The sequence below is a fragment of the Fukomys damarensis genome, unplaced genomic scaffold, assembly GCF_012274545.1.
Source record: "Fukomys damarensis isolate Sample0158 unplaced genomic scaffold, DMR_v1.0_HiC HiC_scaffold_23, whole genome shotgun sequence".
NCBI classification, from domain to species: Eukaryota; Metazoa; Chordata; class Mammalia; order Rodentia; family Bathyergidae; genus Fukomys; species Fukomys damarensis.
In genome coordinates, this window is record NW_022900935.1 from 48,629,156 (window position 1) to 48,639,299 (window position 10,144).

A 10,144-nucleotide genomic window follows, 5' to 3' on the forward strand; every position below is an offset into this window, starting at 1 on the left:
CAATGAATAGGAGGTAATAAGAAACCAGAGAGTTGAGGGAAAGACAATTATTTTTAAAAGAACTAGAGGAACAAACAGAGCCTGGAGAAAGCCTTAAGAATTCAAAGTCTTGGCCAGGCATGATGGTGCCCACCTGTAATCTCAGTACTCAGGGAGGCTGAGGCAGGAGAATCACAGGTGCACAAGTGAGCACCCAGCCTGGGCAATTCAATGAGAATTGTCTCAAACTTAAAAAATAAAAATTTTCTTTAAAGGGGATGTAGCTCACTGCAAAGGTCCTGGGTTCAACCTTCCGAACCACAAGAACAAGTTTTAAAACCCTCAAGTCTTGGACTGGAAGTGTTGTTCAGTGGTAGAGCACGTGCCTACCATGTGTGAGGTCCTGAGTTCCACTCCCAGCACTGAAAAAGCAAAACAAAACAAACCAAACCCTGGGCTGGGGATTTAGCTCAGTGTTGCTGCACCTGCCTGGCCAGCAAGGGCAAGGTGTTTGATTCCCGGGGGCGGTGGTGGGGGATTCATCCGATTCACCACCTCTGCGTGCCTTGTGGTTCCCATTTGGAAAAATGGAAATAGTAATAGTTCCCACTGTTGTGGGTTGAATTGTATCCCCTCTCCAAAGTAAATATGTTGAACCCACGCCCCCAAATAAAAGCCCCTTTACATAGGGCAGTCAGGGGAGCTAACTGGGCGGCCTGGATCTGCCTCTCTGGTAGTCCTTGAAGACACCTGGTCTGGAATAAGAATGTGGATAAACATGTACTGTTCTATCCAGCCCAGCCAATAAAGCAAACTAAGATCAATGGTGCCTTAGAGATTTTGAGATGGAATGTGGTAGGAGACGTAGAAATCACTGAGTGTTTTGGAGCTGGTACAGCCTAAAACTAGCAGTTGGGCAACAGTACTGGCTCTGGAGCTGTAACTTCCTGGGGAGAAGCCTCACTTAGCTGCCACCTGCAGTGTCTGGGGATTTCCTACCTCCCCTCTGCTTCCTTTTTTTCGAGTGGGAGGTGGGCCTCCCTCACGGTGAGGGTTACATGGGATAGTGAACAAGATCTCGTTCCAGTACCTGTCCCGTATGCTCAGGAAATGTTTTTTTGTTATAATCCCCGCCCTTCGAGACTAGGTATTCAATTTCTGGCTCAAGACCCTGAAAGTTACTACAGCATACAATTCCTGGCTATGCTAAAACCATGGGGAACCTGTGGTCTGCCTTTGGGCTCAGCTCTGTGGTGAGTTCCTGTGCCATGGAAAGCCCAGCGATGTGGCTGCCACTTTGCCTGATGGCTACCAAGTGGGCGGCATGGAACCGCGAGTTCTGCCCCTGGGCATTTTCACGCCCAGTACTGTTCTCTGCCTAGGAGGTACTTCTACCAGTGACAGGGTTTGGACTCTTGTTCCATGAAGGCATCTGCTCATCAGAGAAAAGCTGTCGATAACCTCTTCATATAAAGTAACATCTCCACCCACTGCTACTACTTGGGTCTAGGCTTGTATCTAATTACTTGTACCTTGTTCCTTTCTTTTTATTTTATTTTTTTCTTTTTGGTGTTTTGAGACAGGGTCTCACTATGTAGTTGAGAATGACCTGGAACTCACTATGTAGCCCAGGCTGGTCTCGAACTCACAGCGATCCTCCTGCCTCAGCCTCCCGAGTGCTGGGATTACAGGCATGCACCACCACACCTGGCTTGTTTCCTCTTTCTTGATGGCATTCATTACCCTCACACACAACTTTGTTTTTGCTCCCCTTGGAGTACCTTGTCCTACTCTATCATGGACAAGCAACTAATGCCAGCTCTATTGTTGTCACAGAAGGCAGGACATACTCTCTGTTATGTAACTAGAATGTGACTGAGTCGGCAAGGTACCTGGTGGATTGTACTCCAGGTGGAGGGACAGCAAGTGCAAAGGCCCTGAGGCAGGAGCAGATGGGGGAGGCTGGAATGCAAGAGTTGAGGGAAGAGGAAGGAGGACAATTCCTAGATTTTTGAATCAAATAATGAAAGAATGGAGCTGACATTTGCTAAATGTTGAGGGGGGGTGTTGCTGAGATACTTTCAGACATGTAGGTGGAAGCACCTGCCAGGAATGAGGCAGTACAGTAATGGTTTATACATGGCATCTTTACAAGGATGAGTTGTGTCCTTAGGTCTCAGAATTTAAACACAAGTGGAAACAAAGATTTTGTAAATGAGGGAAAGAAGGGTTGAAGGAGGGAAATGGAAAAAAAAAAGCAGCAGTGAGATACATCATATACAGGTAAAAATTCCCTATGATGAAAATTTTTATGTAGATTTAAAACATACCAATGTTTTGCTAAAAAGCAAAACAAAAATCTTAAACACAAAAAGGTTAGAATTTGAGCCAAGGCTTTTCCAGTAGTCTGTCCCCCTAATAAGCCCTGGTAACTGGAGAAAGCAGAGAAGGGACTTGTTTGAAAATGGAAAAATCAGGCATGCTGTGGATAAGGTGAACTCTGACATCTTTTCCAATTCTGCAACACCAGGACAAAGGCCCTGAGTTTTGAGCTAAGAGGGAGGATGCATGAAGAGCGGGGGTGACCGGGCTACAGTCCCTGTCGCCTCAGCCAGGATACGATGCTCACAGACCCAGCACGTCCGTTCAGGCGGCCACATGATGCCAAAGCAAGGGCACGAAGCCCAGCTTACTATTATTATTATGGGTTACAAGCTAGGTTTTTGACTGCTTTTCTTCTCTTTTCCTTTCTCTCCCTTCCTTCCTTTTCTCTTTTTATTTATTTTTTTGGTAGCAGGGATTGAACTTGGGGTCTTTGCGCATGTGAGGCAGGTGGAGGCACCACTGAGCTGAATTAAATCCCCAGCCTGATCTCTTTCTTTCTTGCATTGAAACCAGGCCTTTTACACTTAGCTGCATCCCCAAACCTTTTTTATTTTTTGAGACAGTGTCTGGCTGAGCTGCTCAAGGCTGAGCTCAAACTTGTGATCCTCTGGTCTTGCCTCAGTCTCCCAGAGGGCTGGGACTACACACGTGTACTGCTGTGCCAGACTGTTTTTTTGTATTTTCCAAGAGTTCTTTCTCTAGAAAGCATTTAGTAAGATTCTACTAATGGAATGGGTTTTCAGAGCCTTGGTACTCTGTAGTCTGCAGATAGTAGTATCAGCATTACCTTCAAAACTGTTGGAAATACACCACCTCAGGCCCCACTCCAGACCTGCTGAATCAGAATCTGCATTTCAGCAAGATGTGTTCAATAATTTTGAGAAGCAGTGGTCTAGAGCAGTAGTCTATGGATTTTTTTCTATAAAGGGCCAGATAGTGAATAGTTTATTGGATCTGTTAAGACTAAACTCTGCCATCATATTGCCAAAGCAGCCAGACATTATATAAAGGAATGTGTGGCTGTTATGACATCAGAATTTGAATTTCACTTAGTTTTATTTATCGATTGGTTCTTTTGAGCCAGGGTCTCACTACGTAGTTCCAGTTGGCCTTGAATTCACTATATAGCCTAGGCTGCCCTTGAACTCGTGGCAAACCACCTGCCTCAGCCTCCCAAATGCTGGGATTATAGGCATGGGATACCATGCCTGAGTTTGAATTTTCGTATGCCATGAAACATTTTCTTTTCAACCACTTAAAAATGTAACCCAGGCACAGTGACATGTACCTATAGTCTCTACAGTTCAGGACGCTGATGAAGGATTGCTTGAGCTTGAGAGTTCAGGGCCAGCCTGGGCAAAAACTAAAAATCATTCTTGGCTCACAGGCTATACAAAAACAAGGAGGGCAGATTTAGTCTGGAGGTTGCAGTTTACTGATCCTTGGCCCATAAACAGCCCATTTTAAGGCATCTTTTTGTTTGTTTGGTACCGGGAACCGGGCCCTTGTGCTTGCAAGGCAGGCAGCGGAGCCTTTGAGCTAAATCCCTGGTCCAAGGCATCTTTTTATGAAATGAGGCAAGCAGTTTCTGTCTGACGACACTTCCCACTGGAGATAGAATAGTCTGGATTTAATTGATTTCCCATCACTTCTTTTGCAGTACTGGAGATCAAATCCAGGGGCGCTCTACCACGGTGCAACATCCCCAGCACACCGCCCCCCTTTTTTCAAGAGACAGGGTCTCCCTTAAATGTCCTTCTGGCTTCAAACTTTTGATCCCTCCTTCAGCCTCCGAGTAGCTGGGACTTCGGGTGTGCCTTAGTGTACCCTCCCAAGTGTCCCAGGATCCGTTTTGCCCTTACTGGAGCCCCCCGCCCCGCCCCCGGCTGTGTGGTTTATAAGGGGCGGCCTCCCTCATGGAAACGTCGAGGTGCACTGTACAGTGCAACGTGCCAGCCCAGTGCTGGCTGCGTGCCACTCACAAGGTAGTCTTTCTCTCTTCCCCTCTACCCTTTTCTGTTTTTCCTTTTACCATTGTTTTCTCTTCAGTCCTCCTATCTTCTTTGTACAGTCATATTCAAAACTATTCAAGCCCACAGCCCTTAGATCTCTTCCGGGAGATTCTAGCCTGGCTCTTATCTAGAGCTGCATCTTCTACATTTTAGAGCTGCACTCATCCCATGATTAATGTTCCCCTTTAATCATGCCCAACACGCCCCAGGCTGCCTGCAGGTACTCTGATCTACTTCTTGCTTCCCTGTAGGCAGAGGGTACAGGCTCCTATTCCCTCATGAGCTCTGTCAGTGTATATGAAGAAGCATTATTATAAAAAATCAATGAAAGAAGCGATTTAAGAGAATATATTTTGTCAGTTTCCATAAACACACTGCTGTTCTCTCTCTTTGAAGTTTTCTTTCTGAGAAAGACCATCATGGAGGACTCAGTAGCTAAGGGGAGGGGCATTTTACATTAAAGTGGATCCCTGATCCCCTCCCCGCTCCACAGGCTGGGAATGGAAGGGATCCAGGGCCTTGCACCTGCCCGCCAAGGGCTCCACCACTGAGCTATGTCTGCCAGCCCTAAAGTGGAATTTTATTCTTTTATCCCTCCATTTTACATTTCTGGTGCTGGGAAGAAGGAAAGGAAACAGATGAATAAAAAAAGCTAATGTTTGGGGAGGGAGCTGAAGGAGGACATTAGAGAAGACTGTCTGGCATCGGTAGCTGTGAAAGAATGCACAACTTGGTAAGTACAACAAACTGTGTCAAAGAGACTTGCTGGCCAGCAGCAGGGTATGTACGGAATAGAGGTGGCAGGGCGGTGTGCAGAGAACATTATTAGGCAGAGATTTGAGATTTAAAACTCCATACTGAACTTTTCTGGCAACCAGACACCGTTCCGTTTTGTCAGAAATGAGACAAAAAAGGAAATAACACTGACTAAATGCCTACTCTGTCAGGCATGGTAACAAGCATCATTTCAATTTAATTACCATTCTCAGCATCATTTCAATTTAATTAAAATTACTCATGGAATTAGTACGCTGGCCGAAGTTTTCAGATAAAAAATCCGGAACCCACTTGAGACTACAAATACCCTCTATGTGTTCTACACTGGCCTGCCTTCAATACTTCATAATGGAAATACAACCTTCACAAAATTCCTTACTTCTACGCATCCTTGTCTGGGAGTGTAGGCTCTGTGTATCCTGACCCCAGCAAAACAAATCAAAACCAAAGAACAACAACATCAAAACCCTAAATTCATGGGGCATACGAAGAACATAAACAAATAGATCGTAAGTTTTTGTTTTTCTCTACTCCCCACCACAGATATTAAAAGACATCAAATCCCTTTTATGCTATGAAGAAAATAGTACCACTGAATGACTCAAAACAGTGGCAGCCTCCTTTCCTAAGTTAATTGTGTGCTACCAGATTAATCTAATGACAGAAGTATAAATCCTTGGCAGAAATGTGAAGTTATATTCAGGGACCATTAATTCAGGGATTACTGTCAGGTACGTATACATCTCACTTAATTCTCTATCTAACAGTCCTGTGAAGTAGCAATACCATTTTATGGATAAAGAAGCTGAGATTTAGAGCAGTTGAGTATCTTCCTTAAAGCTACATTCATGGCTAAGAGGCAGGGTCCGGACTAGAACTGAGGACCCTGAGTATTCCGTCCTCCTGGCCACCACTGTAGGATCCTTCTAGAAAAGGACTAGAGCAGCAGCATAGCAGTACAGCCACACACAGTAAGGCATCAAGACCTGTCAACCCACTCAGTAAATGTGCAACCATGTCTTGGATGAAGAAAATTCAAGCCAAGGGTGGCACAAGTGACAGAGAGAGGGTTAAGCTGCGTTAGTTTTCCCCAGTGTCTTCCTCAGAACACCTTTCCCATGAGGTGACAACCAGCCAACATTAAAAAAAAAAAGCAGACTCATGGTTCCAAAAGCAAATGGTATGAAAACAGAGTATGTCCCCAAACTGTCTACCTGGAGACTGACATGTACATAGTACAGGCTCTGAGAAGTAGAGCAATAAAAGTCTGTTTAAATTTAATCCCAAATTTTCGCAAAGTTACTTGATTAAGCAACCTTTCCTCTCTCGGATGCATCATTAACCTATCAAAATCTACAGAACACACCCTGGGGAAACAGCAAAATCAGCCGTCTGAGGTATGTCATCGGCGCTGTGGGCCTCTGTGGATCAAGAACATTATGCGGAGGATGTTTTTTCTGTTGCTGGTTTTTTTTGAGACAGGGTCTCGCTATGTACACCTGGCTGGCCTCCACCTCGGTGACCCTCCTGCCTTGGCCTCCCGAGTGATGTGAGATTACAGGCACGTGCCACCCTGCCCAGACTGGAGAACTTTTCATTCACTCCCTTAGAGTAAGAAGGACCAGATGGCAAATACGAACATTTTCTAGTTCCATAAGGAATAACAATTTTTTGCAGTACTGAGGATGGAATCCAAGGGATTCCTTCCTACCATTGTACTATGAGGTGTGATCAAAAGATATGAATATTTACATTTTAAAAATTACAGTAAAATACACATTACCATTACTCTTCTCAAACTTGTTTCAAATACTTAAGATTTTTTTTCTGTTTAGCTCATCACTCTTGTCACTGTCAGGAGCAGTTGTGCACATCTTCTCTTCTGTCTTTAGTTGCACTACCATGACTCCCACAATGTCCTGAATTGATTCAAAATGTTTACCTAGCTCGTTATGGTGGCGCAGGCCTGTAATCCCACCACTCCAGAGGTGGAGGCGGGAGGATCGTCATGAATTCAAGGCCAGCCCCAGCTACAGAGTGAGTTCAAGGCCAGCCTGAACTACACAGAGACCCTGTCTCAAAAAACAAAAACCACCAAAAATTTACCTTTCACGGTCATTTGGACTTTGGGGAAGAGCTAGAAGTCATATGGTAGCAGATCTGCTGAATAAAGTGGATGAGGACACGCTTTCAGGGAGAAGCCTGCCTTTTTATTGGATGGTGGTGGGCAGCAGCATCCATATTTTTTATCAGACTTCATAAATACACTCACAACAGAGGACTTCCAGAACTGCTTCAGAAAGTGCACGCCTCTAATCCTAGCTCTTGGAGGCTGAGGCAAAAGGATCACCATGAGTTTGAGGCTAGCCTGAGCTACACAGTGAGTTCAAGCCTAGCATGAACTACACAGGGAAACCTCATCTCAAATTTTAAAAAAACAACAAAAAACAAACCCAACAACAAAAAAAAGTGGTAAGATTGACAGAATAAGAATGTTTATATCAAGGGAGAGAATTCTGAGGGGGATTAATGGCAATGACTTCCATTGTAATACATTTTTAATTTAAACATTGGTACTGGGGATCGAACTCGGGTCCTTGCGCTTGCGAGGCAGGCCACTGAACCGCTGAGCTAAATCCCCGGCCCACAAATTCATTATTTTTTTATCATACTTTGTATTATCACCAGGCATTTTTTTTTGAGATAGGGTTTTGCTAAGTTGCCAAGGATGGGTTCACACCTGTCATCTTCCTGACTCACCCTCCCAGAGGGCTGGGATGGGCAGCACATGCACCATGCCCAGTGTCCATCCATGTCTGAGTCCTCCACAGCTGATAGAACTGGGACCTTGTATGTGGCATGCTACCTACTGTCAGTCCACGACAGGTTGAGTCTCACAGAGTTGCCATGTGACCAAACATACTTTGAGCCCAAGTTTAAATCACTTTATATCCTTTTCTCTCTGGGTCAAATTAGCCCAACTGCTTGTATTCTCGACTTACTGTTCATATTTCCATTTGTACGATGCTTCACACACGGAAGCAATCGGTAACCTATGTAGTGAGAAGACTCACTAATTTTGGGGGGACAAACTCATTCAATTTGTACAAGCAGTTTCCTTTGGGATGGGTGTGAAGCATAGAGCAGAACTGTGAGTAGACGTGTGATGTCCAAGTTCTCTGAAATGTAAAGAAAAATGAACTAGGAAAAAGGGAAACTAAAATCTCCTCTCTCCCCGTATTCTCATTTACTTAAAATGGGAGTCACGGACTATTCCACTTGGAAAATCCCTTAGCTCCAGCCTTCCTTTACACATGAGGCTGGTGAAGGTCGGAAAGACTAGACAATAGTCCCACGCAGCTTTTCTGTAGCGCTGAGCTGGAACTCAGCTGGCTTTGTACAGCGCTCTTTCTCTTTTCTTCTTTCCTAATTTGCGATGACATTTATGTCATTTTAAGGAGTCACTTTTTTGATCACTGGCCAGTTACAGCTTGCCTCGTCTGCTTTTCTTCTGTGCTGGAATATGAGGCAAGCCACATGCACACCATTCCTCTGTGGTTCTCTGGCCCTATCACTGGGTGGAGGTTACTCTCTTGGTGGCGCTAGGCCTTGCCTTTTGCCCTTACCTTCAGCTAGACTTGTTCTCTCTCTCCCCTTTTGAAATATGTGAAACTTCCTAAGCATTCTTGGATCAGGAGGGAAACAACTTCTGGTTTGACCTTCTGTACTGGGCTTGATTTTGCCCCAAGAGTCTGGGAGGCTAGAGAACTAACAAAAAGTAAACTGCCTTGGTGGCCCACGCTTGTAATCCTAGCACTCAGGAGGCTGAGGCAGGAGGATGTTTAGTTCATGATCAGCCTAGGGAACTCAGCAAGACACTGTCTCAAAATTAGAAAAAAAGAGCCAGTGGTTCTGCTGCCTGCCTTGCAAGCACAAGGACCCGAGTTCGATCCCCGGTATCCCTCCATCAAAAAAAAAAAAAAAAAAAAAAAAAAGAGCGGGTGGGGTGGGGCTACTAGGAATATAGCTCAAAGTGAAGGCTCTGAGTTCAATTCCCAGTACCAAAAACCACCCCCTCCCCACGAAATACTCTTCTATCCTTTGCAAGTTGGCAGGTCTGTGTTCATTTTACATACAGTAATTTGGAATAAGAAAGAAATAAGGGTTGACGTAATCCCAGCACTCGGGAGGCTGAGGCAGGAGGATCGCTGTGAGTTCAAGACCAGCCTGGGCTACATGGCGAGTTCCAGGTCAGTCTCAACTACACAGTGAGACTCTGTCTCAACTCCCCCCATCAGAAAAAGAAATGAGTTGAAACTTCACTTGGCGTACTTGTACACCCCTGGAAAAGTTCACAAGGTCTGAATTTCTTCCTTGTGATTCGCTGTAATCCCTAGATTATCTTCAGACATCTGGGCCAAGGACGCATCAGAAGAAAACAAGAAGTTGGGTAAACGCATTGGAGTCGTTGTCTAGATGAAGCAAGTTTCTTTCTTTGCCGATGAAGGTCACACCTAGGTTCCTAGGAGGGTCCCTCCTTTCACTCTTCAGTCCTCAGCCGACATTCAGGGAGGGAGACCTGTTTCTCCATTCAAGCACTTAGCCTCGGCTCCCCTCAAGTACCCCGGAGGGTCGGGGCAGGTTGAAGTGGAACCTCCCGCTGGGCGCCCCGCTCCGGTCCCAGGCCTCCTTTTGTCCCTGGGCACACTGTGCCCAGCAGGTAAGTCGAGGGAAGGTGCAGCCCGCTTCCGGGGCGCCCGGCAGGGGTCTGGAGCGGCACGGTGGTTTCGGAGTGGCGGGTCCACGAACCCGTGAACACACTGGGCGGCAGACTCACTAACGCGCCGTCTCCGGGAAGTCGGGCGGAGTCAGGCGGCTCACGGGTTTCTTCCTCCTAAATCCATCCCTGGGCAAAGCAAGCCTACTTCTCACCCAAACTTGTGTAGACTAGGATAGGCGGACGCAGGGGTCGGTGAGGCGGCTTCGGTCGG